Source organism: Carassius carassius, chromosome 2 (assembly GCF_963082965.1).
Source record: "Carassius carassius chromosome 2, fCarCar2.1, whole genome shotgun sequence".
In the NCBI taxonomy this organism is placed as follows: domain Eukaryota; kingdom Metazoa; phylum Chordata; class Actinopteri; order Cypriniformes; family Cyprinidae; genus Carassius; species Carassius carassius.
Window position 1 is genome coordinate 41,497,651 of NC_081756.1, and position 16,902 is coordinate 41,514,552.

The 16,902-nt window shown below is 39.4% G+C and overlaps 1 protein-coding gene and 1 pseudogene across 1 annotated transcript in view; both read left to right on the top strand.

The window, feature by feature from the left end:
- The window catches only part of LOC132109802 (microtubule-associated tyrosine carboxypeptidase-like), a 383,617-nt gene that overhangs the window by 117,261 nt on the left and 249,454 nt on the right, over positions 1-16,902 (top strand). The gene's annotated exons all lie outside the window — the stretch shown is intronic.
- The window catches only part of LOC132109725 (dipeptidase 1-like), a 28,815-nt pseudogene continuing 16,453 nt past the window's right edge, over positions 4,541-16,902 (top strand).

Consider the following 16,902-nt stretch of genomic DNA (forward strand, 5'->3'; position numbering starts at 1 on the left):
TGAGTAAAAAAAAAAAAAAAAAAAAAGACTGAGGAAGCATCGAAACGCAAGACTGATTCTGATATTAACGTTTCATTCAACTTCAAAACAATTTTAACGCCACACATAAACTCACGAAAAGTAGGCTACATGAGGTAAATGTTCAACTGTTGAGTTTATTTATAACATATAAGTAGCATAACAAGTGAGCTGTTTTTTGCTGAGTACCACGATTGCAAATACATAGTTCAATAAACATTAGTTAACAAGTTACTTACTTTCTAGACACAATATTAACTGTTGTTCTATTTCACCAACGAAAATAGTTCCAAACAAAGACCAAAGCAAAACTATTTTGCTCATCCTCAAATCAAAACTCATTAAGTTATTTGCTGCCACCTAATGGCGGTTAAGTTTCATGTTTAAAAAGTATTATTGCTTTTTTCCAACATTTATTAATTGTATTTTCAAAAATTCATGTACAACATTAATGTCATAACACAGTTGTAATTTTGCACTGTAAATTATTTAATTTGAATGGTGGTACAGTTCTACAATGTAATATTATAATAGTTTGTTTATTCTAAAATATACATTTTGGTCTCATTTATGTAAATGCTTTAAATAAATCACAAGATTATTTTCTTTGTCTTGTAGGTGAAAAGAATAGCAGCTTATGTGGGGAAATGTTTGATGCTTCAAAACTCTGAAGCTGGTTTTATTACAACCCGAATTCCGGAAAAGTTGGGACGTTTTTTAAATTTTAATAAAATGAAAACTAAAAGACTTTCAAATCACATGAGCCAATATTTTATTCACAATAGAACATAGATAACATAGCAAATGTTTAAACTGAGAAAGTTTAAATTTTTATGCACAAAATGAGCTCATTTCAATTTTGATTTCTGCTACAGGTCTCAAAATAGTTGGGACGGGGCATGTTTACCATGGTGTAGCATCTCCTTTTCTTTTCAAAACAGTTTGAAGACGTCTGGGCATTGAGGCTATGAGTTGCTGGAGTTTTGCTGTTGGAATTTGGTCCCATTCTTGCCTTATATAGATTTCCAGCTGCTGAAGAGTTCGTGGTCGTCTTTGACGTATTTTTCGTTTAATGATGCGCCAAATGTTCTCTATAGGTGAAAGATCTGGACTGCAGGCAGGCCAGGTTAGCACCCGGACTCTTCTACGACGAAGCCATGCTGTTGTTATAGCTGCAGTATGTGGTTTGCATTGTCCTGCTGAAATAAACAAGGCCTTCCCTGAAATAGACGTTGTTTGGAGGGAAGCATATGTTGCTCTAAAACCTTTATATACCTTTCAGCATTCACAGAGCCTTCCAAAACATGCAAGCTGCCCATACCATATGCACTTATGCACCCCCATACCATCAGAGATGCTGGCTTTTGAACTGAACGCTGATAACATGCTGGAAGGTCTCCCTCCTCTTTAGCCCGGAGGACACGGCGTCCGTGATTTCCAACAAGAATGTCAAATTTGGACTCGTCTGACCATAAAACACTATTCCACTTTGAAATAGTCAATTTTAAATGAGCCTTGGCCCACAGGACACGACGGCGCTTCTGGACCATGTTCACATATGGCTTCCTTTTTGCATGATAGAGCTTTAGTTGGCATCTGCTAATGGCACGGCGGATTGTGTTTACCGACAGTGGTTTCTGAAAGTATTCCTGGGCCCATTTAGTAATGTCGTTGACACAATCATGCCGATGAGTGATGCAGTGTCGTCTGAGAGCCCGAAGACCACGGGCATCCAATAAAGGTGTCCGGCCTTGTCCCTTACGCACAGAGATTTCTCCAGTTTCTCTGAATCTTTTGATGATGTTATGCACTGTAGATGGTGAGATTTGCAAAGCCTTTGCAATTTGACGTTGAGGAACATTGTTTTTAAAGTTTTCCACAATTTTTTTACGCAGTCTTTCACAGATTGGAGAGCCTCTGCCCATCTTTACTTCTGAGAGACTCTGCTTCTCTAAGACAAAGCTTTTATAGCTAATCATGTTACAGACCTGATATCAATTAACTTAATTAATCATAGATGTTCTCCCAGCTGAATCTTTTCAAAACTGCTTGCTTTTTTAGCCATTTGTTGCCCCCGTGCCAACTTTTTTGAGACCTGTAGCAGGCATTAAATTTTAAATGAGCTAATTAAGTGGATAAAAGTGTAAAATTTCTCAGTTTAAACATTTGCTACGTTATCTATGTTCTATTGTGAATAAAATATTGGCTCATGTGATTTGAAATTCCTTTAGTTATTTTTTTTATTAAAATTTAAAAAACGTCCCAACTTTTCCGGAATTCGGGTTGTAGGTAATGTATTAATTCTTTAACTAATTTGATAAACTTGTAATTTAGATTACATTTTATATTGAAATACTGCATTGTAGGTTACATTATTGCTTATATTTATTCATTTCAGGTCCACCCAGTGGCTTTTGACTAGTTGAGGGTCAGATGGTTGTGAATTCATACCTCAACTTTGTAGCTGGATTTGGAGTCTTATTACAACTTCAGTCTGGCATCCCGGGAGCAGGCATCTTTTGCACACTTGAATTTTTTCAAAGATAACATGTTTTACTTGAGTAATTTCATTTGCGAAAAATGTTACTTATTTAGTTTAAAGGGTTACATCACCCCATAATGAAATTTTATTCATTAATCTCTTTACCCCCATGTCGTTCCAAACCCATAAAAGGGGTTCAGAGTTCATCTTCAGAACAGAATTTAAGATATTTTGAATGAGAACCGGGAGGTTTGTGACTGTCCCTTTGACTGCCAAACAATTAACAATGTCTAAAGCCCTGAGAAGTATGAAAAGCATCATCAGAATAGTCCTTCTGTCATCAGTGGTCCAAGTGTAATTTTACAAAGCTACAAGAATACTTTTTTGTATGCAAAGAAAACAAAAATAACAACTTTATTCAACAAAATCCTTATTTTTTATGTCAGCCGCACCACACAGATACGCTGTTTTCATTCAAATCAAAGCGTAAATAAACATAGAAAGCGTGTCCATGTGACCCAGCTGATACAGAAGAGCGTATGCAGTGTGTGTCCAGTGCAAACTCTCCAAAATGGCCGATGCAGAGGAAACGAATTGTTGAATAAAGTCGTTATTTTTGTTTTTTTTGCATACAAAAAGTATTGTTGTCGCTTCATAACGTTATGGTTGAACCACTGATGGACTATTCTGATGATGTCTTTTATACTTTTCTGGGACTTGACACTGTTATTTACTGGAGAGTCTATGGGACAGTCACATTCTTCCCGGTTGCATCCAAAATATCTTAAATTGTGTTCCGAAGACGAACGAAGCTTTTACAGGTTTGGAACAACATGGGGATAAGTGATTAATGACAAGATTTTCATTTTGGGGTGGAGTAACCCTTTAAGTACTGGTAAATGCTGATTGTATTGTATAAGTGGCATTTTGACATTTATTTTATTGAGCTAGTTTCATTTGATACCTAACTTAATCCTGATGCTTCTACTTGTTTTTATGTGCAGATGTTTTCTTGGAATCACAACACTCACTGGATACAAGACGGATACATAGAGGCAAAACAAGTGGAAAAGTCTCAGAAGAGGGACAACCCTCGTGTGTGCTAATCTCAAAAAGTTGATGGACTTTCAATATGTATTTATTAAATTGTCTTTTGCAGTAATATTCTTAATTTAATAGAACATAAGCTCAAACAACAGAATTTGTGATTTAATGTTGATTCTAGCATTTTATTTTAATCCTTTTGTTTAAAACATTTTTTTAACCAAAATTATACAAATTCTGTTGATTGACCTTCATTTTTATAGAAAGTTAATGTTCTACTCTGAATGACTTTTTTTTAACGGGTATTTGTAGTTATTTGTGATGCTATGTTATTTTTATGATAAGATTTTAACTGTCGAAAGACTGAAAATTTAAATTTGCAATGTCTTTCTGCCAGTTTTAATAAATACTTATTTGCAACATCATTGACTTGGTTTTTATTCATTTGTAAATATTAAGATAGAGCTAATGATAATGCATTTATTATCAGTATTTTATAGTTTACTCTTAAAATTATTCAGTTTCATTGTTAAACTATTACAACATCATATTGTATTTAGGGGTATTTACAGGATTTTATTGGCAACTTTAGTAGCCAGTTAAATACTGTAATTTAATGAAATTACAAAAGAAGGCTGTAAAATATATTTACAGGACTTTATTGGCAACTTTTTTTGCCAGGTAAATACTGGACTTTAGTGAAATTACAAAATATTGCTATAAAATAAACTACAAGTTTAATTCAATGTTACTGTAAAAAAATACTACAAACTACTGTATTTCACATACAGCAATTAACTGTAATTTGCTTTGCAGTAATGTCCTGTAATCCATTTTACAGCAATTAACATCATTTTTACAGGATTTTATTGGGAACTTTTTTGCCAGTAAATTCCTGTAAACTCTACAGTCCATTTTTTACAGTGTGAGATAAGTAAAGTTTTTGAGGAGCAATATATAATAAAATGTTACAGAGTCTGTAAACAGTGTGTGGTGATGGATAGGTTCAAGACAGTGTGTTTAGTGCTCTGGGTTTTCACATTCAACTCAGTAGCAGATGATTTGCATGCCCTGAAACTGATGGCTAACACTCCACTTATAGATGGGTAAGTCTATCTACTGTAAAAACTAAAAAGAATAATAATAAAGAAATCTATCTATCTGTCTGTCTGTCTATCTATCGTGGAAAAAAAAGAAAGTTTTATAACATTTCTAAAACATATTCCCTGAAATCAAGTTAATCAATACCTTATGGCAGTTTTGCTTCTTAGGTGGCTTAAACATTGTATTATTATGATTATTATTATTATGTAAAACAAGATCTCAAAGTAGAAATGTCACTATGAAATGAGCATTTTTAATATTGTATTGTTTATTATAAATGTTTTATCGGTGCTAATAATTTTTAATCACGTGCCCTCATAATCTTTAAAATAAAAACATTGTTTTATATAAACAGCACTGAAATCCGATCGGATTCCTTCTCATATATTAATATTAAAATTAGTGCATGTAAACAATGTTTCATTTTACAAATGTTTTGCAGCAACAAATAGAGCTGCTACTCTCATAAAAAGGTACAAAAGCTGTTGTGAGGTGGGGCATGTATATCCTTTTGAAAGGTACAAATAAGTAATTGTAATAAACAAGTAATAAAGTGTAAAACAGAGATGCTTGAATTTACAAGGAAACGTTCTCTTGTTTCCCTTTCTGTTTCTCTTGTTATCTATGATTCAAGCTGAAAAGTGATTTGAAATCTCTTATAACACAGACACAATGACCTTCCCTGGCCCTTGCAGAGATTTGTTTAATAATCAGTTAAAAACGGTGGACTTGCACAAACTAAACTCCACACACACACCAATATCCCAAAAATCAAAGAAGGGCACAGGTACAAACACAAACAAACAGGCCTACATACAAAAAAATTCACCATAATTGACAAAGAAATGTATGGTAATATTTGTTTTTTTATTGCAGTTCTTTGCAGTTTCTATTGCAGACCTTGGAGCAGATTGATGTAAACAACAGGATGTGTCATAAATACCCAGAGGCCTTCAAGTTTGCTAATAGCAGTCAAGGTAAGACAGTGAATCAGCAGTAACTACTGTACAAATCCTTGCAATAACTCAAACAGATCAAATCAAATAGCATATAGAATCAAATAGATGTCAGTACTGACAATGACACATTTGCAGTACACCCTGGTATACCATTGTTGCTTAAACATGAATGATACTTCAAATTATGCAGCTGTTTACAGTAAGAGAGGTAAAGTGATAAAGCAGATGATTCCATAATCTTATATAAAAAAGATTAGAAGTGACCAACACAAACACTGTAACAACCACCAACACCATATTCCCCAAAGCACAATGGAATTATCGTGGTAATGTGAATATCTATGTGTATTTCTAAATGTTTATAGCATTTTTAAATAAACTAAAACTAAAATGTTGTTGCAGATATATTGGATGCCTTTGAACAGAATAAGACAGCGAGTCTGATTGGGGTTGAAGCTGGACATTCAATTGACAGCAGTTTGGGTACTCTGCGAACCATGAACAAGCTGGGTGTCCGATACCTTACTATCACACATTGTTACAATACACCATGTTGGGTGGCTATCCTCTTGAGCATAATTACCGTACTTTATAGCACTTTAAATAAAAAGATGACAGCATAAATGTGCTTATTTTGTCAGGAAAAACAGGCTGGAATCAGTTGTGGATTTACACTGTGCTTTATTAAAGCAGATGAGACAGAGCAGATGAGTAACGTTCCACAGTTTAGCTCGTAGGGTCGAGGAATGCCGGCACCCGAGTGAGAGAATGAGAAGTCGAAGCAGATGAGTCAAAGCAGATGAGTAGATGAGATTTAGCTCGTTCGACAGCCGAGACTGGAGGAATGAGAGCTGGAAGCTTCTAGGAGCACTGCGTTCGTGAGAACAGGAGGCAGACAAAACAGCTAAAGACACTGGAGCCTGAAGACAAGACACGACAAGGTGAGTACACAGATCGGAGATCGGAGCTATTGGTATGAGTAACAACAGTCTGACAGCGGACAGAGAAACACAGGGAATTATAAAGGGAAGAAATTAGAAGAACATGGAGATCAGTTGGCAAACAATTAAGGTTAACAACAGAGAAACAAGGAGGGCAGAGGGAAACTCAAATCAAACAGACAGACGCGGTGAGCTGTCAAACCATCCAAACACACACACACACACACACACAACACATATTCACAACCCCAAAAGGCAGGTGATTAGCCCCGAGACCCGACATATTTCAAAGTACATACAGATTGGTCCAGCAAGGTGAGTAAACAGTTTGAATGATGATTTCATTAGTTTGGAATTAAGTAAACATAAACCTGTCAGGAAACTGTGCTAGAGGTGTTTTATTAAAAACAAATATATATATATACATTTAATAGAGTAAAGATACAAACAATAAACAGTGATTTTCAGTTTTTTTTTTTTTTTTAAGGCAGGTCTAGCATAAGTTTTTAAGTACAGAAATTAAATAAAGTAATCAAATGTAAAACAGCATTGCAAATTGGACTGTATAAATTAAAGATTATTCTTTATTAAAGTTATAAAAGCTTTTTAATCAAGAGCAGCGAGTGATTTCTTTGTTGTTGCTGTTCGATTAATATAAAGACTGTCACTTTAAGAGAATGCACTGATACAGCAGGCCTAGTACCTTCAGCCGGCTATGTCTGCTGTGGGATACTTACCAAGACGGTCATTTTTACATAATATTTGTGTGAATTTGTCCATTTAAACACAATACTTCAGAGAGAGCTTATATTTGCGCGCGTTCTGAGGCACGGGTTTGAGCGCATGCACAAATCTTCTCAATGCCCACGTGAGCTCGCGTCCTCTGGCTCTTAAATGTTTAAACTGACAAAGCTTAAATGAGTTTAGTTTAAACACATATTAACGTGTGCTGTTCAGGTCTCATCTGTGATGACGGAATAAGTGACTGCTCATATTCCAGTAGTAATTCACATTGCGTGAATGGTTTGTCCAGGTTTTTTTTTTTTTTTTTTTTCTTCTCATCGCTATTGTTGTAATGTTTGGGAATCCAGAATGCGTATCCATCAACAGAAACATATATTAGTTGAACCCAGTTTGTTTTACGTGCTATTTAGAGCAAACCAGCAAACCATACAGATGCTCAGATTTAAGTTGAACCGCGGTACCAGCGCGTGGCGAACTGGAAACTGCGTGAACCAAACGGTTCGGATTTTTTTCAGCGAACTATATATATATATATATATATATATATATATATATATACACACACACACACACACACACACAGTGGCGGCTCTAGACAAATTTTACTAGGGGGGCCAAGGAGGGGCCAGTGTTTAACCAGAGGGGCACATTAAAAATGGCAACACATTTTATTTAAAGATTATAAACTTTATTTTACTTTAAAATCATATTAACATTCATTTTGTACAAGAGTGAGTGCAGGTGCAAAAGAGGTAGGCCATAAAGAAAATGAAAAATACAGTACAGGGTACAAATACAGGGAGTCAATTCAATGCGAAAATAAAACACCAGGGTACAACAAAAGGTACAACAATGTGCCATTTCCTATTTATTGAAGCCTCACTTCTGTGGACAGTTGAGTCCACACTTAAGTTTTTGAATTGGCACAACAATGCTGGAACAATTGAATTTTAATAAAACATAGATACACTACAGCAACAGGATACGGCAGTTGTGCTGTCTGGAAAAACTGTCCACAAATACATCAAGATCCAGAGCCTTGGCCCTTCTGGAATCTATGCTCAGGACACCAAGATCACTGAGTCTCTCATCAGTAGTGGTGGACCGCAGGAAGGTTTTAAAGGGTCATGAAACCCCAGACTACTTATTCTAAGATAATAGCAGAGGTGTTTGTGTTATACATCACAGAAGACAATGTTAGCATTCGCTAGTTTTAATTATTGGAGAAAATTGGTTAATTTTAAGCTTTTTTGCTCTATTTTCATCTTCCGGATTTAAAATCTACATTGTGTTGACGTCACGATTTGTGATGTGGCAATAGACTATAGTACATTGATGAGCGTCGGTGTCTATTCAATTATTCATGAGATTGCATGTTCTTATCCTATGAGAAGACGCTTCGCTTAATTATTCACAACAACATGTGTTGATTTGCTATGAAAGACGCATCAGACTGTGAAATGACATCGCACAGAGTGTTTTTTCTTTGTAATAAGAGTTCGGCACAAACGCGATTCATTCACTTGGTGAGCGTAACCGTTTCTATAGCTCTGTGACACAACCTGTCAAAAGGCTTATAAACACCTCAGAATAATATATAGGTCTCATTTGTGAGTCGCTTTGAATAAAAGCGTCTGCTAAATGACTGAATGTAAATGTAATGTGTTTTCGATGCAGGGTGCAAATGGCTGTGCATTTGTGTTTCTAACTCGATGGTAGCGAAATGAAACTGTCTGAACGCAAAGCTGTGTGTGCTGTTTGTCTTCCCTCTTCCCCATCCCCCGGTCCGCTGCACACCATGCCCACTTTTTTAGCATTTTTTTAAACTGTGGTGAGAACTAACCAGTGCAGAAATGGGGGGTTTCATGACCCTTTAATCAGTTTCATTGTGGAGAAACTGCGTTCGCAAGAGGCTGAGCTTACAGGAAGGGTAACAGCAATCTTGCACAGTCTAAAGAGCTCAAAGAAAACTTCCCTGTATGGCTCAATAAAACAAACCAGCTCAGCTGTACTGCATGGCTTTTTAACTTCACCACTCTGTATTTTTCTGTCCAAAACTCTCTTAAATTGATGGAGCTCATGCCCTAAATCAGGGGTTGGCAACCTACGGCACGCGTGCCAACAGTAGCACGCAGAGGGATAATCGCTGGCACGCAAGCAATAAGGAAAACTGTATAATGACGTACAGTTTGATGTAATAACTTCTCATAGTCACACAGCCTGTTAGGAGCTACAAATACTATTAAAGTGTGAGAATTAACTTGCATGGATGCACGTGCAAACACTGCACATACTAGGTGCTTCAGATCAAAGCCTCGGTCTAACAGCACTCGTCAATGTCAAAATGACTGAGATGGCCAATCAGATCAAAGTAGGCGGGGTTTACTGTTCACAGAAGCAGAGCGCGAAGCGTCAGTTTAACGTTAAAGAGAGTGAGGTAAGATGAAGCTGCAAATCAATTAACATTAGTCAACTTTTAATAATACGTTTTACCATAGAAATGTTAAATGACCTAAAGCTATATCCAGTGATGAAAAATTTTCTGAAATATGGCCATTTTGAGAGAAAGAAAGTTGTGGGGGGGGGGGGGGGATGGGGTAAATTGTCTCTCTGCAGACAATGAAGCGATTTTGCCCCTTTGTTGTTGAGAAATATAATGTAGCGATTCAGTATCGATTAATAAAAGAAGCGTTACAACCCTCTGAATGCTACTTTTTGCACAGCACAATCTCAGATCTCTGTGTGCGAGTGGTGTGTGTTGTGTGTGTCTGTGTGTGCACGTTCATCAATTAAAGCAGTGCATTAACGTTGATTAAACGTTAAAAAAACGTTTTTTTATCGTATAATAAAAAATTGTGTATGTACCGTTTAAATACAGAATTATATCGGGGTGTGTGGGGAGGGGGGGGGATTTGGGGGTTGGCTGTGTTGGCACAGTGGTTAACCATAAAAATAAAAAATGGCACGTCATGCCGAAAAGGTTGCTGATCCCTGCCCTAAATCATCAATGTCTGCATTAAACAAACGGCCAAATGAAAAAACATCGCTCTCCTTTAAAAAGGCATCACTCTGGGGGCTAAGGGACTGTATGCTTCTCATAAGCTCACAGTTGGTATTGGAGAAACGTCTGTTCAACTCATTGAGCATGCTGTCAATTACAAGTCACTGAGTCTAGAGCTCAGTATTTTCTGATGTTTCGCCTCTGACGTTGCAGAATCACACTGCTCACAAATATTTAATGCTTCATCCCACAACTTATCAAAGAAAGACTCCTGCCTTTGGTCTTTCAATGTCTGGACTAAAGCATTTACTAAGTCAACAGCTCTTGACAGATCTACAGTTTGTGACTGTAACATGTCAGACAGTAGCTTTGTGTCCCCAAACAACTTACGCAGAGTAACAAGATGCACAACAAATTCTAGGTCAATTTAAACCAGAAGACCTCGGGCCTCAACAGTTCTTTCCCCATGACGTTCTTGAGCAATCTCTTGCAGTCGTTGAAGGGCAGGTAGAGTGTCCATAATATTAGGTAGGGCTAGAAATCGGCATGCCCAACGTGTGTCGTTTAAACGTTGCAGCTCTATTGTTCTGCCATACATTTCTCTTTGGAGAGACAGCCATTTTGGGTGCACATATGAGGCAGAGGTAGAAATATAAAGACTTTGCAACAAAGAAAAAAAACTCCTCTGTTTCTGGGACACTTTTCACTACATCAACTAACACCAAATTGAGACAATGTGTACTGCAATGGATGTAGAAGGCAAATTTAGCCTGTTCTTTGATCCTTCCCTGAACCCCTGAATGCTTACCGCTCATAACGGCAGCGCCATCGTACGCTTGGCCTACAAGGTAATTTTTGTAGTTCATTGCATAACGTTGCAGTAAGTGCACTATTTTTCCAGTAAGCCCTGCTGCATCTAACTTCTCTGCAGATTCAAAATGGAGAAAACTTAACCTTAATGGCCCCATTGTAATAGTACCTGAGTGTGAAAGAAATCTGTTCCCTTTTTGAAATATCCTTTGTTTCATCTGCCATGATGCTAAAAACCTCACTGTTCTTCACTTCTTCTATGATTTCAGACCGAACCATTTCTGCCAAACAACCCAAAACCTCATTCTGGATCATCTTGCTTGTGTACTTTGCATTGTGAATGGAAGTTAATCTTCTCTTAACAAGTGGGTCGTGGTTAGCAAGTGTTTTAAGAATTTCCCTAAAGTTTCCTTTGTTATTGGACTCTTCAGATTCATTGTGTCCTCTTTGTGCTATGTTTTGTGTAGCTGTAAGTAACAGCACTTCCCCAATTGTTTTAATGTATGCCCGATTGTCTTGTACTTGTTTAGTGTGTTCTTTGTCAAGAACATTTGCTAGTGTTTCATCAGTTTTAACAGCTCTTTGATAATCCCTCCATGCTATCATTGCACACTTGTGTCGTTCAGACTTTGCATGTACTGAAAACCCTGCATCTCTCATAGTTGCTTTTTTCCAGTTTCTAAAACCATGTGTTGAAACAAAAACAGTGTCTGGGGCATTTGGTGTGCTAAAATGTCTACATGCATAGCAATATGTAGAGTCCATCATGACAGAATACTCAAGCCATGGATGAAGATATACCAGTTTGGCCTGAAGCTCCGTCTTCTGTCCCCCATCAAAGTGGTTGGGAATATATTCAAGTTGGGCTGTACTGGTACATCATTCTTGGACTTGCTGATATCTGTAGAAAGATGTATTAAACATAAGGCACAAACTACAGCATTTATTTACTTATGCATGTATATCTGCATGTATTGTAGGCCATGAATCATGTATTCAAAATGTAGGCTATGTATTTACTTAAAAAAAGAAACATTAGAGCCATTTTGACACAAAAAAAGAATTTACAGCAGAAAGCACCATTGTAAGGACACCCAGTAGGCCTACAATGAAATTATAATTGCACTGCTTTGCAAATAGTAAGAACCTTCTTTCTCACAAACCTGATAGTGCAGTACTTGATCCACATTAGGGCTGTCAAAATTGCTCAAAATTGACGTGTGAATATACCCTCTAAAAAATACACGAATATTCGAACTATTTGAACATCTGGTTGCGCATGTTGTCAATGACGCGCATTACGTCAATAACAGGCAAAAATAATACAAAGAGACATAACTACTTGTATAGATAGTCTATTTAAGTTTAAAACATATATGTACAACATAAACATATATGACAACGTATTACCTACACAAAAACAAGGAAATCAACTAATGGCCAAGACTGCAGACCTCACGCTCTCTCACCCTCACGTTCTCTGCGCATAATGGTTTAAATAAACAAACAAATTTTTGTGCAAGCAATTTAAGGTCGCGACTGTTGTCCCAAATATAGCAGGCTTCATTCAGTGATTGAAACAAATATTATTAAATATTATTAACATTGAATGCTCCGAGTGAGCTGTGCTGTGGTAAACATGGAACTTTTCCATGACATGAAACGATAAATAATCAAACCTCGGATCCACTGCTTGACAGAACTCCCCGAAGCGTGCCCCATCCGCGATACTGATCGGTCTCGTGTCCTTAAAAATGAACTAAATTATTTTATCCGTTATGGCCTCTTGTCGTGTTGCAGACAAAGTGCTTGCGGCGAGCGATGCAAAGTAACGTTAAGTGTCAAGACGTGACTGTTTAGCTGGAGTTCCACACATTATGCCATGCTCATTTGGGTGCACATTTTTGAGATGTGACCTCATGTTGCTAGTTGTCGAATGGTATGCTAACTGTATCTTAAATAGCTTGCATACAACAATCTCGCGGGTCAACAATTTTACCTCATTTTCTCTGCTGCGGTCGAGTTGGGCTCTGCACTTGCTGGCATCTTCCATGAAGACGCGTCAACTTTCAGCAGTGATGCTGTGCCAGACAGTGCGACTCCTGTGAGGCTGTGACCTGTCCCTGAACCCTCAGGCGCGCTAGCGCACCCACTCGCAAAGCAGACTACCATGCCTTTACTACCGCGGGCCTTTTTTTCCACATTTTTTTTTTATTCGAATATTAACTTTCACCTTCGAAATTCGTTTTTTTTAAACTATTCGAATACATATTCGAATTTAGAATATTCGTTGACAGCCCTAATCCACATGGATCCACTTTCTGTCCCTCTCTCTGTGCCTGAATGTTTTCTTCCTCCTCACCCTCTTCTACATGCTCCTCACCCTCTTCTTCATGCTGCACGTCCTGATTTTGTTGACCCTGGAACATTTTACTCCAAAAATATATTCTTGACCATATCTCTACACCTAAACCTAACCTTACCCATGAGTAATCCCTAAAATCAGAGGAAATGATAGATGAATGGCACTGATGTACAAGCACCAAACAGTGATTTTAAGCGTAAACTTCACAAAATCTATAAACTGGTTCTTCAAATCTGATTGGTTAATCACAATGTTGTTCCAGGGACAACAAAGATCAGGTTCTGCTCTACATGCTCCTCACCCTCTTCTTCATTCTCCTCACCCTCTGGAATTTCCCTCTGTGTCAGAGCCCTCACTTTCATCACATGCCCTCTCTCCAACCTCCACCGACTCCTCTGGCTCTCCCTCTTCCTGCTCCTCAACTCTCGCAATACCTTGATTTGTTTCTCTCCCTTTTTTGTTTACTGGGGAAAAAAAGACACAATGTCCCTTCCTCGTTTCATGATAACTATTAAAAGGAAAAAAACGTAGGGGCATGCATTACATTTAGCTGCCTAACCATCCCTCCCTACTTAACATGGGCAGATGTTGATTACTTTACTCAAATGTATTTGTTATCGCAATGCAACAGCCAAGACGGATGAAGTTACGTGGTTAACATCACAACATTGTTTAGACCTAGCAACGATACTGACATTTAGATATTCTCTTCTGCTTCCATAAGTTTGCTTGGATATCAGGGATGCAAAGATGTGTGGTCAAAAAAGAGGTTATCGACGTTATCTAAAAGCAGAGTCAGTTTTCCAAAGAAATCACCACATAAGTACATGTGCCCATTTGATTAGAGAAGGGGTTTCAATTTCAGCTGAAGACTGTTGTATTGTTTACCATGTTTCGGTCTCACTTCCTTCTAGGGCAGACTACGGTGGCCTAGTGGTGCACAACACAACGACATTAAAAAAGCAAACATAAGCTCACAACACAACGACATTAAGCCACAACACAAATACATTAAGCCACAACACAACGAAATTCTCACAACACAAATACATTAAGCCACAACACAAATACATTAAGCCACAACACAACGAAATTCTCATAACACAACGACATTAAGCCACAACACAAATACATTAAGCCACAACACAACGAAATTCTCACAACACAACGAAATTAAGCCACAACACAACGAAATTAAGCCACAACACAAATACATTAAGCCACAACACAACGAAATTCTCACAACACAACGAAATTAAGCCACAACACAAATACATTAAGCCACAGCACAAATACATTAAGCCACAACACAACGAAATTCTCACAACACAACGACATTAAGCCACAACACAAATACATTAAGCCACAACACAACGAAATTCTCTCAACACAACGAAATTAAGGCACAACACAAATACATTAAGCCACAACACAACGAAATTAAGCCACAACACAACGGAAGTGCTCCCGACCACTAGGGGGCAGTGTTGAAAGTTAAACACCAATATTTCATCGAGACGTATGTGTAACTTAATATGTGTAATCGATTTTTAAATGAAAAACGTGTTTTTTTTTAATGTTTTGATATCCTGATAATCTTAATATCGATTCATGAATCGAGCAAAAAATAAATTTATAATAGTTGGACCGTTTAGCTCTGCTCTTGTACACAATATTTTTCCTCAGGGGGGCTTATGTAAATCCGGTGCTGTGCGGGGAAACCATTGCTCTTTCCGTAGAGCTTTCAAATTGACAAGAGGAGAAGATTTTTCATCTTACAAGAACTTTCCCTCCATCCATCCATCCATCTTCTTCCGCTTATCCGGGGCCGGGTCGCGGGGGCAGCAGTCTAAGCAGAGAACCCCAGACTTCCCTCTCCCTAGACACTTCCTCCAGCTCTTCTGGGGGGACACCGAGGCGTTCCCAGGCCAGCCGGGAGACATAGTCTCTCCAGCGTGTCCTAGGTCTTCCCCGGGGTCTCCTCCCAGTGGGACGCGCCCGGAACCCCTTCCCGGGAAGGCGTCCAGGAGGCATCCGGAACAGATGCCCGAGCCACCTCAGCTGACCCCTCTCGATGTGGAGGAGCAGCGGCTCTACTCTGAGCTCCTCCCGGGTGACTGAGCTTCTCACCCTCATCTCTAAGGGATCGCCCAGCCACCCTGCGGAGAAAGCTCATTTCGGCCGCCTGTATCCGGGATCTTGTCCTTTCGGTCATGACCCAAAGCTCATGACCATAGGTGAGAGTAGGAACGTAGATTGACCGGTAAATCGAGAGCTTCGCCTTGCGGCTCAGCTCTTTCTTCACCACGACAGACCGGTAAATCGACCGCATTACTGCAGAAGCTGCACCGATCCGTCTGTCAATCTCCCATTCCATCCTTCCCTCACTCGTGAACAAGACCCCAAGATACTTAAACTCCTCCACTTGAGGCAGGAACTCTCCACCAACCTGAAGTGGGCAAGCCACCCTTTTCCGACTGAGGACCATGGCCTCGGATTTGGAGGTGCTGATTCTCATCCCAGCCGCTTCACACTCGGCTGCAAACCGTCCCAGTGCATGCTGAAGGTCCTGGCTTGATGAAGCCAACACGACAACATCATCCGCAAAGAGCAGAGACGAAATCGTGTTGTCACCAAACCTGACCCCCTCCGGCCCCTGGCTGCGCCTAGAAATTCTGTCCATAAAAATCATGAACAGAACCGGCGACAAAGGGCAGCCCTGCCGGAGTCCAACACGCACCGTGAACAAGTCTGACTTACTGCTGGCAATACGAACCAAGCTCCTGCTCCGGTCGTACAGGGACCGGATAGCCCTTAGCAAAGGGCCCCGGACCCCATACTCCCGGAGCACCCTCCACAGGCCGCCGCGAGGGACACAGTCGAATGCCTTCTCCAAATCCACAAAGCACATGTGGACTGGTTGGGCAAACTCCCATGAACCCTCCAGCACCCCGTAGAGGGTATAGAGCTGGTCCAGTGTTCCACGGCCTGGACGAAAACCACACTGTTCCTCCTGAATCCGAGGTTCTACTATCGGCCGGATTCTCCTCTCCAGTACCCTGGCATAGACTTTCCCAGGGAGGCTGAGAAGTGTGATCCCCCTGTAGTTGGAACACACCCTCCGGTCCCCCTTCTTAAAAAGAGGGACCACCACCCCGGTCTGCCATCCCAGAGGCACCGTCCCCGACTGCCACAAAAGGCCCAATAGGACTCCTTCTTCAGCTTGACGGCATCCCTTACTTCCGGTGTCCACCACCGGGTTCGGGGATTGCCGCCTCGACAGGCACCGGAGACCTTACGGCCACAGCTCCGAGCGGCCGCTTCGACAATGGAGGTGGAGAACATGGTCCACTCGGACTCAATATCTCCAGCCTCCCTCGGGATCCGGTCGAAGCTCTGCCGGAGGTGGGAGTTGAAGATCTCTCTTACAGGAG